Source organism: Mustela putorius, unplaced genomic scaffold, assembly GCF_011764305.1.
Source record: "Mustela putorius furo isolate JIRA1106 unplaced genomic scaffold, ASM1176430v1.1 tig00000640_pilon_pilon_pilon, whole genome shotgun sequence".
NCBI lineage: Eukaryota > Metazoa > Chordata > Mammalia > Carnivora > Mustelidae > Mustela > Mustela putorius.
The window spans coordinates 2,738,170-2,755,974 of NW_025421432.1; positions in this window are offsets into that span (position 1 = coordinate 2,738,170).

Genomic DNA, 17,805 nt, shown 5'->3' on the forward strand with positions numbered 1-17,805 from the left:
AGAGATGTGATGCTGGTGTTCAAGAGATTACTGCCTATGTTTTCTCCCAGGAGTTTTATGGTTTCATGTCTCGCATTTAGGTCTGATCTGTGTGTCTATATCTGTGCCAGTACCATACTGTTTTGATTACCACAGCTTTACAGTATAACTTGAAATCTGGAATTGTGAAACCTCTACCAATGTTCTTCTTTCTCCAACTTCCATTAACTATTCTGGATTTTTTGTGGTTCCATACAAATTTTAGGATTGTTTGTTTTAGTTCCATGAAAAATGCTGTTGGTATTTTATAGAAATTACATTAAATCTGGAACTTTGGGTGGTATGGATGTTTCAGGAATATTCTTTTAATACATGAACATGAAATATATTTCCATTTCTTTGTGTCATCTTCAATTTCTTTCATCAAAGATTTATAATTTTCAGAGTACAAATCTTTCACCTCCTTGGTTAAATTTATTCCTAGGTATTTTGTTATTTTTGGTAAAATTGTAAACAGGATTGCTTTCTTAATTTCTCTTTCTTTTGCTTCATTATTAGTGTACAGAAATACAACAGATTCCTAAATGTTGGTTTTGTATCCTGTGACCGTACTGAATTTGTTTATCAGTTCTAATAGGTTTTTTGGTGGAGTCCTTTAGGGGTCTGTGTGTGTGTGTGTATAAATGAAAGTTTTGTAAATATATTTGTAAAGAATTTCTTTCTTACCAATTTGGATGCCTTTTATTTCTTTTTATTTTCTGGTTGTTGTGGCTAGGACTTCCAGTATTGTTTAGAATAAAAGTAGTGAGAATGGACATTTTTATCTTCTTTCTGACATTAGGGAGAATGCTGTCAGTTTTTCACTATTAAGGATGTTAGCTGTGGGGTTTTCATCTATGGCCTTGATTAGGTTGAAGTGTATTCTCTAAACCTACTTTGTTGAGGGATTTTATCATGAATGGTTGTAATTTGCCAAATGCTTTTCCTGCATCTATTGAAATGATCATATGCTTTTTAAATCTTTTCTCTTATTGATGTGATATACCATGTTGATTGATTTGTGAATATGGAACCACCCTTATGTCCCCAAGAGTAAATCCCACTTGATTATGGTGAATGATTTTTTAATGTATTGTTGAATTTGGTTTGCTAATTTTTGTTGAGGACTTTTCCATCTGTGTTCATCAAAGATACATTGGCCTGTAGTTCTCCTTTTTTGCAGTGTGTTTGCCTAGTTTTGGTATCAGGGTAATGCTGGACTCATAGAATGAATTTGGAAGTTTTCCTTTCATTTCTGTTCTTCGGAATAGTTTGAGAATAGGTATTAACTCTTCTTTACATGTTTGGTAGAATTTGCCTGTCAAGCTGTCTGGCCCTGGACTTCTGTGTGTTTGGAGTTTTTAATTTACTGATTCAATTTTATTGCTGGTAATTTGTCTGTTCAAATTTTCTATTTCTTCCTGATTCAGCTTTGGAAGGTTATATGTTTCTAGGAATTTAAACATTTCTTCTAGGTTGTCCAATAATTTGATATATCATTTTTCATAATATTCTCTTAAAATCTTTTCTATTTCTTTGGTGTAAGTTTTTATTTCTTCTTTTTCATATCTGATTCTGGGCCCTTCCCAGATTTTTCAGATTTTTCTTGTTTATTGATGTAGGCCTGTATTGCTGTAACTTTTCTTCCTAGAACAGCTCTTGCTGGATCCCAAAGATTTTAGACCATTGTGTTTTCATTTTCATTTGTCTGCATATAATTTTTGATTTCCTCTTTGAGTTTTAAGTTGACTCATTCATCAAATTGTGTTTGTGGTGTTAGTGGACCAGTCTGGGGCCCACCTTGGGCTTGAGTTGAGTCAACAAAGGTGTTTGCCAGAGATGTAATAGCACCGAACTGCAGGGTGTTCTCCTTATTTTGTCCTTCAACAAGCTTTTGTTGGTGGGCGAGGCCTGCAATCATACCAGCTGCCTGCCCCCAGCTCACTGCTGGATGTGTAGTTTGACTGGTGTCTAGGGTTTCCCCTCTTCCCAGGTCAGGAGTCTCTTTGGAGTGCTCCTGGCCTCTGTCAGGATACCTTTCACACTGTTAGTTTATGGCACCACTTTGGATGGGATACAGCCATGAGTGCTACCACCCCTACTGGGACTAAGGCTGGCCAGGTTGAAGGGGGTGGATCTGCAAAATTTGAGCATTGGAAGACACAGTGTTAATAAGAAGGCCCACAGTGCTGGGACTGAGGTAGCCTGGCTGGTCGGGGCAGAAGTGCTGAAGTGTGGGGAGGCAATGTGTGGTGTAGGTGTAAGCAAGTTAGGTAGGGTGCCATGATGATTCCTGAAGGTAGTCATGTGTTTATGCTTGGTTGGAGTGGGGGGAAGGGAAATGGTGGCTGTGGACTCCTTTGTTTTTGGAGGTGTTTGTCCCCCAGTGATTTCTGTCCCTCTAGGACCTGTTCTCAGATAAGTAAATAACTCTCCCTTCCAAATGCCCCAGGTATTTTTCAAAAGGCTGCTTTTACACCGTATTTTCTGCAAGCTATTTATTGTGCTGTCTCTTTAAAGGTGGGGATTAGTTTCCTTTTGTTCCTCTGGTTGTCCCAGAACTGAAATGGCTGTTCGTTTTGTTTTGTTTTTATTTTTGTTTTTTAATTCCAGGATTTAAGTTCCACTGGTTGTAAAAACTCATAAAATCTGGCTTCTGTGGTTTTCAAAGCCAAATGTTATGGGGATTAGTCTTCCCTGTGCAGGCTCCTCAGTGTGAGAGTCTATTTCTCTCCATCTCTGACCCTGCAGCACCCTCCTTCCCATGGATAGTCCTGCATATCTGTTTAGCTCCCAACCATATCCCATCCTTCCTACCCACTTTGATGTGGTCTTTTCTCCACATTTAGTTGTGGAGTTTGTTTTTCCGATCTTTGGGTCATTTTCTGGGTTGTTTACACCAATGTGAGTGTTATCTAGTTGCATGCATGGGTCGAGGTGAGCTTAGGGTCCTCCTACTCTACCGTCTTTCCAGCCTCCTCTCTATAATTGATGTCTTTCTGTATGCTTGCCCTTCTTTCTCATTATCTTTAGTGTATTTATTATAGGTTTTGGGTTAGTTATTGCAATGATGTCTGTAAATAACATCCTAAGTATACCTAAGTATAAAGCAGTCTATATTAAGTCTGTATATGGTCACTTAAGTCAAACACATTTTATAAGAATTTTTTTAATTCCTCTTCCATGTTTTATGTGTATGTTGTTATATATTTTGCATCTTTGTATTCATAATTTTATTACTTCTAATTATGGCCCTTTTTTTCCCCCACTTAAAGAAGTCCCATTTCCATTTCCGGTAAGGCAGGTTTACTAGTGATAAACTCCTTTAATTTTGTTTGTCTGGGTAACTTTTTAAAGAGCTTTTATTTATTTATTTGAGAAAGAGAGCATGATTGTGTGGGGAGAGAGAGGGGAGAGGAAGAAGCAGACTCCCCAATGAACAGGGAGCCCAATGTAGGGCTCTCTCCATCCTAGGACCCTGGGATCATGATGTGAGCCAAAGGCACTTGGTTAACCAACTGAGCCACCCATGTGCCTCTGTCTGGGCAACTTTTTATTTCTCCTATTGTGATTGATAATCTTGCTAGGTATTCTTGATTGTAGTTTTTTTGTTTTGATGTTTGGTTTTGTTTTTGTTTTCCTTTCAGCTCTTTGATTATATCACACCACTCTTTTGTGGCCTGCAAAGTTTGTCCTAAAAAATCATTTGAAAGTCTTATGGGGTTTCCCTTGCCACTTCTTGCTGCTTTTAAAATTTTCTCTTTAACCTGTACTATTTTAATTATTTTGTGTCATGTGTGGCTCTTCTTGGATTTGTCTTTTTTTTAAATTTTTTTAAAAATTTTTTCAATTTATTTATTTTCAGAGAAACAGTATTCATTATTCTTTCACCACATGCAGTGCTCCATGCAATCCGTACACCTGGTACCCCAACCTCCCACCCCCCCGCCACTTCAAACCCCTCAGATTGTTTTTCAGAGTCCATAGTCTCTCGTGATTCACCTCCCCTTCCAATTTAGCCCAACTCCCTTCTCCTCTCTAACACCCCTTGTCCTCCATGATATCTGTTATGCTCCACAAATAAGTGAAACCATATGATAATTGACTCTCTCTGCTTGACTTATTTCACTCAGCATAATCTCTTCCAGTCCCGTCCATGTTGCTACAAAAGTTGGGTATTCATCCTTTCTGATGGAGGCATAATATTCCATAGTGTATATGGATTTGTCTTATTTGGAATTCTCTATGCCTCCTGAAACTGGATGTCTGTTTTCTTCCTCAGGTTAGGAAAGTTTTAAGCTATTAATTCTTCAGATAAGTTTTCTGCCCATTTCTCTCTCTCTTCCCTTTCTGGGGTCCCTATAATGTGAATAGTTGTTTATTTGATGGTTTTTCCTTTATACTTTTAAGCTTGGGTGCTGTTACCCTGTTTTCAAATCACTGAGTCATTATTCTGTATCTGATAATCAGTTGTTGGTCCACTCTAATGTATTTTTCACTTCAATTATTATTATCTTCCACTCTGATTGACTCTTTTTAAAAATTTTATTTTATTTTATTTTTGCCTCTTCGTTGAAATTCTCACTGAGTTCTTCCACTCTTTTCTCTAGTCTAGTGAGTATCTTTATAATCATTACTTTAAAACTCTTTATCTGGCATGTTGCTTATCTCCATTTCATTTAGTTCTTTGAGATTTTTTTCCCCCCATGTGGAGCATATTCCTCTGTCCCATTTTGCTTGATTTTGTGTTTGTTTCTGTGAATTAGGTGGAATAGATACTTCCCCTAAATTTGAAGAAATCATCATCCCCTTTGTAGACAGTATGTGCCTGGTGACTTGGCTAGCTGGCTAGAGCTATGGCTGATGTGTGAAGATTCCAAGGCACTCTGTGATAGGTTGCCCTGGTGGGACTGCTTGACCTAAAGTGAGTATGAGCCAGGGTGCACCTGGGGCTCTCCATGTGAAGGGATCCCTGGCAGGAAGCCTGAAGTTTAAATAGGTCCAAGTGTATCCTGGGGCTGTTCACACAGAAGATGCCTTGGTGGGGTGACTGGAGCCAAGGCAGAATGCAGTCCACGGAGTCCCAGTGTGCTTTGTGTAGGGGGAACCTTGGCAGTACAACTAGCTGAAGTGGGCATGGTCTGGGTTAGTCCCTGGGCTCTCTATATAGGCAGCACCCTGGCAGGGTAGCTGAAGCTGGTGCAGGCCAGAAGGTATCAGGGTGCTTAGTGTAGAGGGATACACTGTCTGGGTCACCAAAGCTGAAGCATAACAGGCCAGGAGTTCCTGTAGTACTCCTCACAGAGGCACCTTGTTAGGGCCTCTGGAGCTAAAGCTAAGGTTGGAGCTAAAGCAGGTATACACTAGGAGGTTTTGGAGTACTCCACACTGGGGGTGCCCTAACAAGCCATCTGGAGCTAAAATGGTAAGGGGATAGAGTGTTCTGGGGTGCTTTGCACATGGTCACCCTGGTGTAATGGCTAGAGTTGTAGTGAGCATTAATCAGAGGTGTCCCAGCGGTCACTGCCGTGGGTTTGTCTTGGTGCGAAGGCTGGTAGTATGGTCTGAGGGCTTGGTGCTCACCGAGGTGTTAGCTCAGTTAGGGTATCTGGACTCTGCTCCTATACATGCTATCAAGGTAGAGGGAGAATGTAAACCATGGTCCTTGCCAGCCCATCTGACCCAGAAAGCATTCAAACAGCTACCCCATCATTTGGTAGGGTTCTAGGGCTAGATCCCCTATATTCTAGTTATTCTTTTAAACTGGCTTTTTTTTTTTTTTTTTCCCCTCCTGTGTCCCAGGGTGTCCACGGCTGATACGGGCTAACGGTCCAGGATTCACTGAGATGGATGGTCAGCTGTGGCACTCAGGGCAACTGCCTTGCCATTTGTGGCATTCTAGGACTGGATATTTTAGATGCTAAGTATTGTTGTTCTTTTTATGATTTAATTTATTTGAGAGAGGGAGAGAGCATGGGGCTGGGGCAGAGGGCAAGGGAGAAGCAGACTTCCTGCTGAGCAGGGAGCCTGACATAGGACTCAGTCCCAGGACCCTGGGATCATGACCTGAGCCAAAGGCAGACACTTAATCAACTGAGCCATCTAGGAGCCCCATTAGTTGTTCTTTTAAACCAAGGTTGGTTGGTTTGTTTTTCTGTATTTCCTGTGCCCCAGGGCAGACAAATCTGCTCATGGTCTTTGAGTACCATCTTTCCCCATGGCAGTTTGCAGCATTAGTGGTGGGGATTCCTTTTATTACTGTGTCTGTCTCTTTTCTCATTCTCTGTGTGTCATCTCTGTCTTTTGTTGTGTAGCTATTCAATCAGTCTTCTTTCTTCTTCAAGAACAATTGATCTTTACATAGGTATAGATATGGTGTGTTGGTGAAAAAGGTGAGTTTAGGGTCTTCTCTATTGCCATCTTGGACCAGAACAACTTTCTAATCCTTGGTTTAAGCACTACCCAAGTAGTCACTTGTATCTTAGTTTATTCATTCTAAACCTTCACAGTACATTAAATGCACACGGGAAAACTTAAACAACTCTAATATCAAGGGAATATTTCAGACTAAATTAGAATTTCTGGTGGTAGAACTGAGTTAACAATGTAGTTTAAGGGTGTGACAGGTTTGAGAGCCAATGACTTGGTTGAAGAATCTCTTCTTGATTTCATGTAAAAATCACAACTATTTCCCTGAGAAGAGAGAAAGCACCCAAGAATTTTTTTTTTTTTTAATATACAAAGTACAGAGACCAGGAATTTCCAAAAAAGGGAGCTCTGCTTTGTAATAGTAAAATGAATAGAGGTAGAAATGTGAATTCTGACCCTGTTAGTCTACCAGTTATGTGAACTCACAGAAATTATTAAATTCTGTATAATTTCAAGATGCATATTATTTGTGAGTTTAATATATACCTTACGGTTTGTTATCAAGATAGAGATATAAAATGTAAAGTAACTGTTATTAAATTTACAGTTATTATGATTATTTTAAATTATAAAACTTTATATCACTTAGTTGTTGCTTCAAGGCAATTGTAATTCTTAACTGCATACAGTTGTATAATACTCTTTAATTGTGGAATTCTCTAAGGGATAGGCCACTTTTGCCTTACTAGAATTGTAGTCCTCCATAAAGAGCTTGATTCCGAATATCACTTAAAATATTGAATTGGTAAATAAATAAAAGTGTTCTATAGTTGAATTTCATTGGTATAAAACAGAAGGTTGACACCATGTTATATATTTCTTTTGTGCTTTCCTATAGTCTTGTTTTCTCTTACTTCATAACAATGTAATAACAATAATAGCCTACTATGAGTCAGGTACTATTCTCAGAACTTTATACAATTAATACTTACAGTCCTGTGAATTATGTATTATTATGTATTATTTTACAGATAAGAAAGGTGAAGAACAGAGAGGTTAAGTCATTTGCCCATTGCAGACGGTTAGAAAGCTGTTACTTTGGGATTTGAGTTTAAGAAAATAGACTTGAGAACAAATTCTAATTATCACTTCACCTGTGCAAAAGTAGCCATGGCCATTTCTGTGAACCACTGGAAGTCCTTGAACCAATTGTTAATCTATTAAAGTTTCATACAAGTTTTATCCTCTCAATTTCTTGAGAAATAGTCCTAATTCTGAGGGGAAACAAACAGACAAAAAGAGATATAGATATGATCATTATATTTGTTTGAAAAATTACTTTTTACTTTGCAAAATGATGTTATTGATTTTTATTTGGCTTGGACAAAAGCACGTGGACTCAAATCAATATAGCTATTATTTCTGTTATATTCAGATATTCTGCTGGAAGCAATGATAAATTTAGACTTTTCCTCTTTAATATTATGTCACAGTTCATTAGAGATTTAACAGTCATATTTAAGAGTTTTTACATTGGAACATTAGGTTTTATTTATTAAAAATAAATGCCCATTACTTATAAGACATTTACTAAATAAGAGATCACAGTTTTATTTTCTCCTAAAAAGTAGTGATAGAAGACATGAAATGTATTAGGCAATGTGATTTTCCTTAAAACTCTTTAAAAGATAAAAATCAGGTTAAGATAAAACTTCTTTGGACAACCACCAAACTAAAGAACACACCAGATGTATTTCTAACCTTTAATATTTAATGAGAAAAATATCTTCTATCTGAAGTTATTTTTAGATGGATAAGTTAAAAGGTTGATTGCCTTTTAAATTGTAGGTATTTTTTCCATTACTATATTTATAATAATTTTTTTTAAACTGAGTTATAAGTCTATCTCAGCTTTATTAGTTTTGGGTTATATGGATATAGGCAAATAAAAAGATTATAGAATTGCAAAAATATATTCATGTATCTCATTAGAACACAATTGGAATTCCAAGAAATGTTGAGGAAATTGTTGCCATTCCTAATAATATAAATACTTTTGTCCAAAATGGATGGCACATAGTTTTGGTGATGAGCCAATGGCCTATGCGAGATTTGGGGAAATAAAATGCCAAATATCTCTCCTTCCTATAGCAGATGTTTCTCTGCTAGTATTGAAATAAACATTTCTTTTAGAAACATCTGTCAGACTAACAGGTCTATAATTGAAATGAGCATTGAGGATATTAGGACGTGCCAATTTAGAAAATGCTCAATTGCTGAAAAATGATTTAAAAATAAATCATTTAAATGTATAAATGATATAATTTAATGTATAAATCTCAACTATAAATCCCAGTTAATATGTATCATGAAATGCGTAGAGTATTATACAACATTACATGTAAGCAGTTGCTTTTATGTGATATTTAACTTGAAATACTGAATATATCTATGTACGGTTTCCATTTGTGCACCTTGCTGAAAGATATGGCTAGTCTTTTAATTTGCATTATTTTGATTTAATCCAACAAAATGAAAACACTTTGTCTATACTGTCTATGAAGAAAGTATAAGAGAGATATTTAATATTGTAGAAAGTAGAATTTAAAATGAACAGTCCCTTTGTGCAGATATAACATGGGGCTATATCTCCATAGAGGCCCAAACTAGAAATAAATATACTTTCTAAAATATCAATAACAAAAACAAAACACTATATGTTTTCTTAGAAGTTGAATTATATGATGGATAAAACTAAAGAACCTGACTCCTTCAACCAGTTCAATGTGTTGATCTCATTCATCCTCTTGGCAAAAATACTTAATGAGTAGGATTCATATTTACAAAGATTAATTTAATATTAATATACTTGGAAAAATTACATCTACTATTTCTCCATAGGCACCATAGCATTTTAAGATACAATTTTAAACTTTGGCTTTTTCATATATACCCACATCATCAAGTTTTTGTGGTTATTTCTATGCTGCTGTCCAGATTTACACCACATTTCCTCATCTCTCAATCAAGCAAACTGTGACAGAATCTGTATGTTTACCTTTTATTCTAAGGCACACTAGCAGATTGTATTTTCAAGTCTCCTTACAGTTTTACAAGGAAGGTGGACAAGTTGATTAATGAATGTCACTTCAAGGTTCAGCTTTCAAAAGTCATCTTTACATAGTACTTGACACTGCTAATCTTTTTCAGTAAATGAATGGAGATACTGGATGAGGTCTGAGCAGGAAGACATAAAGAACCTGCTCCTTGAATAATCACCTAAAGTGTTTGCCAACAGGAATATTTTGGAGTGAGGAATACACTTATTATATGTTGTTTCTGACATTTTCAGATACATTATTACAGCAGCTAGCATTATGAACTCTATTTCAGGTACACCAATAAAATAATAATAAATTATCACCACAGTCTTTATCTGAAAAATATGTCATTTCAAGTTCTAAAGTCTCAGAAGAGAATCTTAATATTTGTTTCCGATCAGTTCTCCTTTGCAATATTCTGGTTTTTCTGTTAATGGCATCATCTTCTAGAAGTTAGCTGTCAAAAAGAAAATATGATGCAACCTCTAGTTTTGGATTTTAGTGAGATTGAGAACAGGGGCATTTCAAAATCTGACCACAGAAGAATTAATCCTTCTATAGATATTTGATATATTCAGTTGTCATACTTCAGGGGATATGATTTGGCAACAAATTCAAATTATTTACCATAATATTTATACTACAGTATATCACTTTAGAATTTGGAAAGGCAGCTAGCTAAGACTGGAACAAACTCCTCGATATTTAGCACACCATAATTTGAAATCTTCAAGATTATTGTATTAGTTCATTGTCATCAGAATTCATTAGAATAATTTATTAGTATCATCATGAAAACTATCCAGATACTCAGTTCCTGAATTCCTGGTAGTGATAACTCATATGGTTATCATTGGGTGGTAAGATATATAAGAAAAACCTCCAATCACAAGTGAGTAATGCCACCTCTCCACACGTAGACAATGTGTGTCATTCTTTGTCTCTCTCTCTCTCTTGCTCTTGAAAATAATCAAAAGAATAGCTCTAAATGTGTGTATTACAAAGGACTGGTAAGTTTCTACCATTATGGCAAGGCTGGCAGCTGGGCTACAGTTGTTAGATTGCCAAATCTCAGACATGGCATGATTAAATCCAGTATCTGATCATTTGTTATAGGAAATTCTCAAAGCAGTCTGATTACAGCATGCCCTGTCTTCATGGTGGTACACATGTTATACATTGCTATAAAATACTAGTGTGAATTTGTAACCAAAATGTATTGTTTATAAAATAATTGTTTCCTTTACATTAAAAAAACTGATTTATATAAAAAAACTGATTTATATATTATGGTCCTATTGGTAAAAGTCATGATATTAATTGGACTACTCACTATTATACTGTTACTTTTTGTTTTCTTATTTAACTATAATTTCATTTTTTCTTTATGTTTATAGTAAAGTTTTCCTAAGATGCAGAAATCACTTATTTAAAATTGTAATCTTCAAATAGCATTTAGGAGAAGTATTCATTAATTTATTTCTGGAATACAAATATTGGAGTTGTTTAATATGTACATATTAACAAGTTTACAAAAATAGATTCTGTCGCTTTAGGATATAATAGAAGAGATATTCAGAGTTACAGGTTATTAAAATAACTTGGCCAAGAAAATATATAGAAACATTTTAAGAGAATATATCAAATCATTTTATTTGTTTCTGCATACCAAATTAATGGGCAATAGAACACACTTATCAAACTCTCTTGACAAGGTGTAATATATGAAATGAATCATTAAAATTTGGTTGTTAATCTGCTGTTTTATATGAATCTTTATTATGAATACTAGTGTATTTGCTATAAATATTCTTTTAGCCCTTTTCCACATAAGAAAAACACATCTAAAATTTGACTTCTATTTTCCCTTTGAGATTGTTTTCCTTTATTTTGTGTTTGTATTTAAATGTAATCAACCCTGATTAATTGGTAGAAAATATGTGAATTTTTGTAGTTCACTGAGAGGTGGTCTTGGAATGAAACTTTGTGGTCCTATTTACCAAATTAGCCAGAAACACATCTGTGAAAAGAGTCTGTTTTAAACTCTCAACACATGTTTTAATTGATGTTTACCCCAAATCCTGCTATTTAGTTTTTAGATGGACATTTCCTGTCACACTGAGAAAGTTCTGTATTTGACTCTTCACCTGCAGACACATTCCTGCTTTCACTCCTATGGACTCTGTTGTGTTCAGAAGCATTCTTTTTCTTCAATCACTAATTCCTCCTGATTTTTCTCACCAGGCTTGCCTTTCCCCTCCATCCCATCATGATATATCCAACTCTCTTCTCATACTTGGATAAAAAGATTAATGTGCCAAAATTGACTTCAGTGTCCCCTTGCAAGCCTACTCAATAAAAGGCATTATAAAGTATTTGGTTTTTCACCCTCTAAACCTATAAGTCTCCTTGTGTCCTTATTCTACCATACTTCATATCCATTCCATCCATTAATTCTGTTAGTTGTACCTTTAAAATACATCAGCAATCAGATTTTTATCTCTTCTACTGTCACTCTCATCCAAATTACCACATACTCTTGTTTTGACTTCTACCCCAGACTCCTAAATGGTCTTACCATTTTTTTAGCCTCTTCACAAAGCAGCTGAGCAAATCATGTCAATCCGCACACTGAAAAAACTTCCAGTGAGTGCATATAAAATTTAGAATGAAATCTGACCTTCTGGAGATGTCCTCAAGGCCCTACATAATGTAATGTGGCCATTGTTTCTATTTTATCTCCTACTTTTTTTTTTTTTTTTTTTTTTTTTCCCTCTAACTCTGCTGCAGCCACTCTGGCCTTCTTGCTGTTCTATGAAATGTTCAAGCTAGGTCCATCCCAGGGAATTTGCATTTATAGCATTTATATGTTCTCTTTATTAGAACATTATCTTCAAACTGAAGACTTCTTCCTAAATTTCATTCATTTTCCTGTTTAAATATTACCCTTTTCTGAGTGCCTTGGTGGCTCAGTCAGTTAAGGGACTACCTTTGGCTACAGCCATGGTCCCAGGGTCCTGGGATTGAGTCCCACATTGGGCTCCTTGCTCCTCAAGGAGTCTGCTTATCCCTCTGCCCCTCCTCCCACTCATTCTCTCCATCCACCCCCTCAGTAAATAAGTTAATAAATAAAATATTTTAATTAATATTCCCCTTTGCTGCTCATCTCATTCTACAACCCCAATCATTACTTAACTCCTTACACAGACTTTCTTAATAGCTCTTACCACTACTTAGAATTACACAATATTTAGTTTTTATTGACTGTCTTCTCTGTAAAGGCATCCAGAGCATGTCACCCTAAAATATGACATTTTGATGTATTATTTTGAGCTAGTCTCTTGAGAAAATGCAGGTGCAAGAAGGCCCTACAACTTGCCTTTCTCTTCCTGAAAGCAGGAGATAAAACCACAAGGAAGGAAGACATTCTTATCATCAGAGATAGGGAATGAAGGTTGAAAAATCTATACAAACCAACTGCGTGAAGTTAACCCTTACCTGCTTATTTAACTTCAGTTTATTGCCTCTAACACAGCTTCTTTGTTTTGTCCCTTCTTCACCAACTTATTATTTGTCTAAGATATAAAAGGTTTCTGCCTGAGTCACTTCTTCAAGTCTTTATTCTCTATGAAGGTGCCTATGTATATGTCAAAAATTTACTAAAACTTGTGTACCTTTTCTCCTGTTTCACTCTCTTACAATAGTTTAATTCTCAGGCTCAGACAGAGACCCAAAGAGGTTGGAGATTTCTTCCTCCCTTACTTCTGTTAGAATTTATCAAGCAGGGTCTCTGTCTTGTTGACTATAGTATTTTCATTGTCTACAAAGTTTCAATAAATGCTGAATAAATAAGTGACTAAACCATAAAATAAAATTCATATATTTTTATCATAAGTAGTTGATAATGATCCTTTAACTTATTCTGATGTAAGTCCAATATATTTTTCTACTTTGAGCTACTTAAACACCAGGAAAGAACCTAGAGTACACAGCTCTACTTTTTTCATGGTTTCTCTCTTAATTAACTCTGTGGATCTGCTTCTAGCTCACCCTTCTGCCTTAGCTACTAACTAGCTTTCTTACATGAGAGAGTTAACTTCTTTGAGCATCATACATAGAAGTAATCCTTTAACTTTAGCTTGCATCCAAATCACGTGAAAGCCTATTAAAACAAAAATGGCAGGGCTTGAACCCCAGTGTCTCTCCTTTAGTAGGTCGTAGGTCATGGTTAGGAAATTTGTAACCCTAATTAGTCCTCGAGTATTGCTGATTTTGCCAATCTAGGGACCACAGTTTGAGGATCACATAGCTGTAAGAATGGATAATGGTCATTGTCTTTTGTTGACTTCTTTCCAGATGGACCTAGGCAAACTGGTGTGAATGTTTTCTGTGGAACAGGATAAGGAATGGAGCTCTGCTAACTCGGTATACTTGCTGGGAAAGTAAGCAGCTGTGAAAGGAAATTTAAGATTTTCCTGGGCAGTATTTCAAACTAAAATTTGACAAAATGAAGAAGAAGAGGTAATAATGAAAAAGATAGAAAGAAAAAGAGAAGAACAGGAAGAAAGAGGAAAAAGAAGGGAGGGAATTTGGAACAATTGAGATGCTGACATATTTAGAGATTCTGAAAATACAGAGAATGCCTGAAGTGCCTGAAGGAACAGCTAAAGTTGATTTTGAGAATATTGTGTTTCCAGTACACGTTCCTATGGTATGTATTGATTCAGATTTACAATTGTATGGGGACAGGAGAAAGGCAGTAAAGAAGCTAACACGAAGTAAAGATCCCTCATCTCCATCATATTTAGAGATTTTCATATGATTGGTAGGTTCCTATGACCATGATCTGTTATTAGGCTCCTTGGGTTGTCTTAATAAAGTACCATAAACTTGGTGGTTGAAACAACAGAATTTGTTCTATCACAATTCTGCAGGCTAGAAGTCCAAAATCAAGCTGTCAGTGAGGTCATGATTTTTCTGAAGGGTGCAGGGAAGGATCCTTTACCTTTTCTTAGCTTTGAGAGGTAGCCTGCAAACTTTGGTGTTTCCTAACTTGCTGCTGTCCAATCTCTGTTTCTAAGATCACATGGCATTCTCCTTGCATCATCCATTTTTTTCATGTTGTTTCTGCATCTTCTATTGGTGTTTTTATGAACGTTAAGTCTTAAAGCAAAAAACTACATTGGTAAAATATTTTAAGTGGAGAAGGATTTGAGTCTTCCTCTTGGCTGTGATTCCCCCAAATATGTATTCTGCAATTAATCATTTGTGATCTACTTATTACTATCCTCATGTGTCCTCACCTGTCTTTGTGTTCTTTACCCTTTTGTTAATCTAAAATTGAGGGTTTCTAATTCTTTAACACAACTCTTGTCAGGCATAAAATCTCAGTAGTCAAAATTTTTAACCTAGTGGGTTTTGAAGGGAATGTGTAAACTTGTCATATGTCAGGGATTACTAATAATAACCCAAAGATTATATAAATATAATGATTGCTAGGTGTTTTTAGAATTCTAGGTGTTTTATACATTAAGAAGCTGATTTAATTTTTTTTATCTTTTTGAAGTGAAAAAATGAAATAATACCCCCCTCCCCAGCTTTTTATTGTAATTCCAGTGTGGTTTTAATAGCTATATGGAAGGATGAGAAAATCAGTTACTCAATAAGTGGAATGGGCAAATATAATTCTGCATTTGAGAGGGATTTTGATATTCTTTGGGCAGCACTGTGTAGGTGATTGTCCACTTTGTTGCATACCTTGTTTATCACTTTTATTTCTACCCTTTTTATTTACCCTAATTTCATGTAAAACAAGGATATAATTTTATTTTGAAAATATGACTTTGTTTTCCAAATTTTGCATTTCATGTATATTTAGAAAGAAAGACCTATCTATGGAAATTCCTGAGTTTAATGAAATTGGGCAAAAAGTGATTCTTAGTATTAGACTTTTTTCATTAAGGCAATAAAATCAGTATAAGCTATTTTGAGTGGCTCCTGGTTTTCAACAAGTCTTACTGATTTTTCTTTTCCACTCAATGAAAATGTTTTATATTTTTCTGAAGTTTTTCTGAGCAGAGCCATTTGAGAGCTCTGGAATGCCCCTCATATGTCAGAGCTTCTTTATAGCCATATTTAGTAATAACAGGTTCATTGGAGAGTCTGAGCTTTATGGAATACACTCTTCAAAAGGATTTATTTTCTCTAATCAATGCCCCCAACTGTGTAATGTCAACTTTCCTTCCCTGTTGGCTTGCAGATCTCTTAATAATGTCTTGGGCATATTCCATAACATCTCTCTACTTTATTAAAAAAGTCTAGTTTGCAACTCCAATCTCATATCCTCTCCACATCATAAGACAAACCTTGATTGGGGCCGAGGAACTTGAAAAGAAGTGTGATCTGCTCTCTCATTTCCTATCACCAGGAGTCAAATGGAAGGTCATAGTATGTCTCTCTGGGATATATCCCTAACTTCTGTCTGATGCTTTTACGTTTTCTATCTGCTCTGGGAAGAGATATAGAGTAAAGGGACAAGAATCTCTTTGTTTTATTTGACTTGAAAGAACGATATTGTTTCTTTTACTGTCAATTGCCTTATTCTCCTGGAAAATGCTGATAGATCATGAAAGCTCTGGATGACATGACCTCTAACTTAGAATTCCTGTCGGGAATATCTGTACTGTAAATTTTCCTTATTTTTATATATATTTTAATTTAACACTTATTTTACTCTTACCCATTCTATAACATTCTGTATGGTTTACAAATATTTATTAATTATCTAAAAATCATATGAAGTAGGTACTGCCATAATTTCAATAGGGAAACTGAACAATAATGAAACTGAACAAATCAGGCAAGTTTGCATATCTAGTAATTAACTGACTTTGGATTTGAACCCAGGTAGTCTAGCTCTAATGCTCTTAACTAGTATATTAGGCTGTCTTCAAGTAGTTGTCTCTGGCTTGAGACAACTATTTAATAGAAAATTAGTAATAATGGTTTGGGGCCAAAAGTTTTCTAGAGTAGAGATATAATTTTATACGTTTTGGAGTCATCCATATACTTTTTTAAATTTTTGAATTATGAAAGTAGATGATCTCTGAAGGAAAGGATCCAACTGGGGAAGACCATAGTATTTATTTAGCAAACATGAAGGACACCAGAGAAGATATTAAAGATATATCAGAAGATTTGGTGTCTATACTTACAGAAACATGGAGCTCCCTAGACAAGCCAATAGCTGGGTGTCCCTTCTAACCTCACTATAAGTGTCTGTTCCTCATTTATTCAAAGAAGTGGCTAAACATTTGCATGGAGGGTATGTTAGAATGTTGGAAAAAGACAATGCCTCAGCTTGCATAAACTTCAGTAAAACAGAAGACTTAGAGTTAAGAAAACCTACCTCCATAAAACATTGTCACTGCAGGGTGAGTCAGAGCAGAGTTTCTCTCAGATTCATCTGCCTAAGATTAGTCTTAGAAATTCATTTTTCTTCACATATTCAATGACATTTTAGAGTTCTTTATGTATTGGCATCTTGAGCAAGTAACTATCTGTCTGGTCTAAGTTTGCATTGAACCCTGATCACTGGAGGCAAAGATGGAAGAGTTTCAAATGGAAATGAACAGCTGCAAAATGTTCAAATATGTCCAGTGGATCAAGAATTGGGAAATTAGATTCTGTAATTAGAAGGTCATTCTGGTTTTGCAAGAGAAAATTAGGGTCATTCATTTCCCAGCTGCACTGCATGCCACTGTTAAAATTTGACATTTCAATATCTGACTCATTTTGGATTTTTTCTAATGTATGATATGAAATACAAGTCCAAATATATTTTTGTATTGATGATTGCCCAGTTTTCCCAAAATCTGGTATAGAATGGGCTATTTATTCTCTTCCTAATTTGATGTCCAAACATTTTCATAAATTAAAGTATTACATTTGTATGTGTATATGTATATGTATATGTATATGTATCTTTGTGATGTTCTACTCTACTGGTCTATTAATACATTATCTTGAATCAATTTTGGAAGCTTTATATTTTATTTTAATAGTAGGGGCTATTTGCCTCATTGTCCTTTCTTTAAAAATGCTTCTTGGCCATTTATGTCTATCTGTTTTCCATATGATCTCTAGAATAACATGTTTAGTTCAAAAAATCATTTTTTAATTGACATCACATTATAAATTGTTTAATCTTCTTGTTTAATGAGTGTTTTAAAGTCTCTCTCAAAAAACTTGTTTATTTCCTGTTAAGCTTGTTTGTAGATACTTTTTTCTCCCCTCTTATAAATAGGGTTTCTTTTCT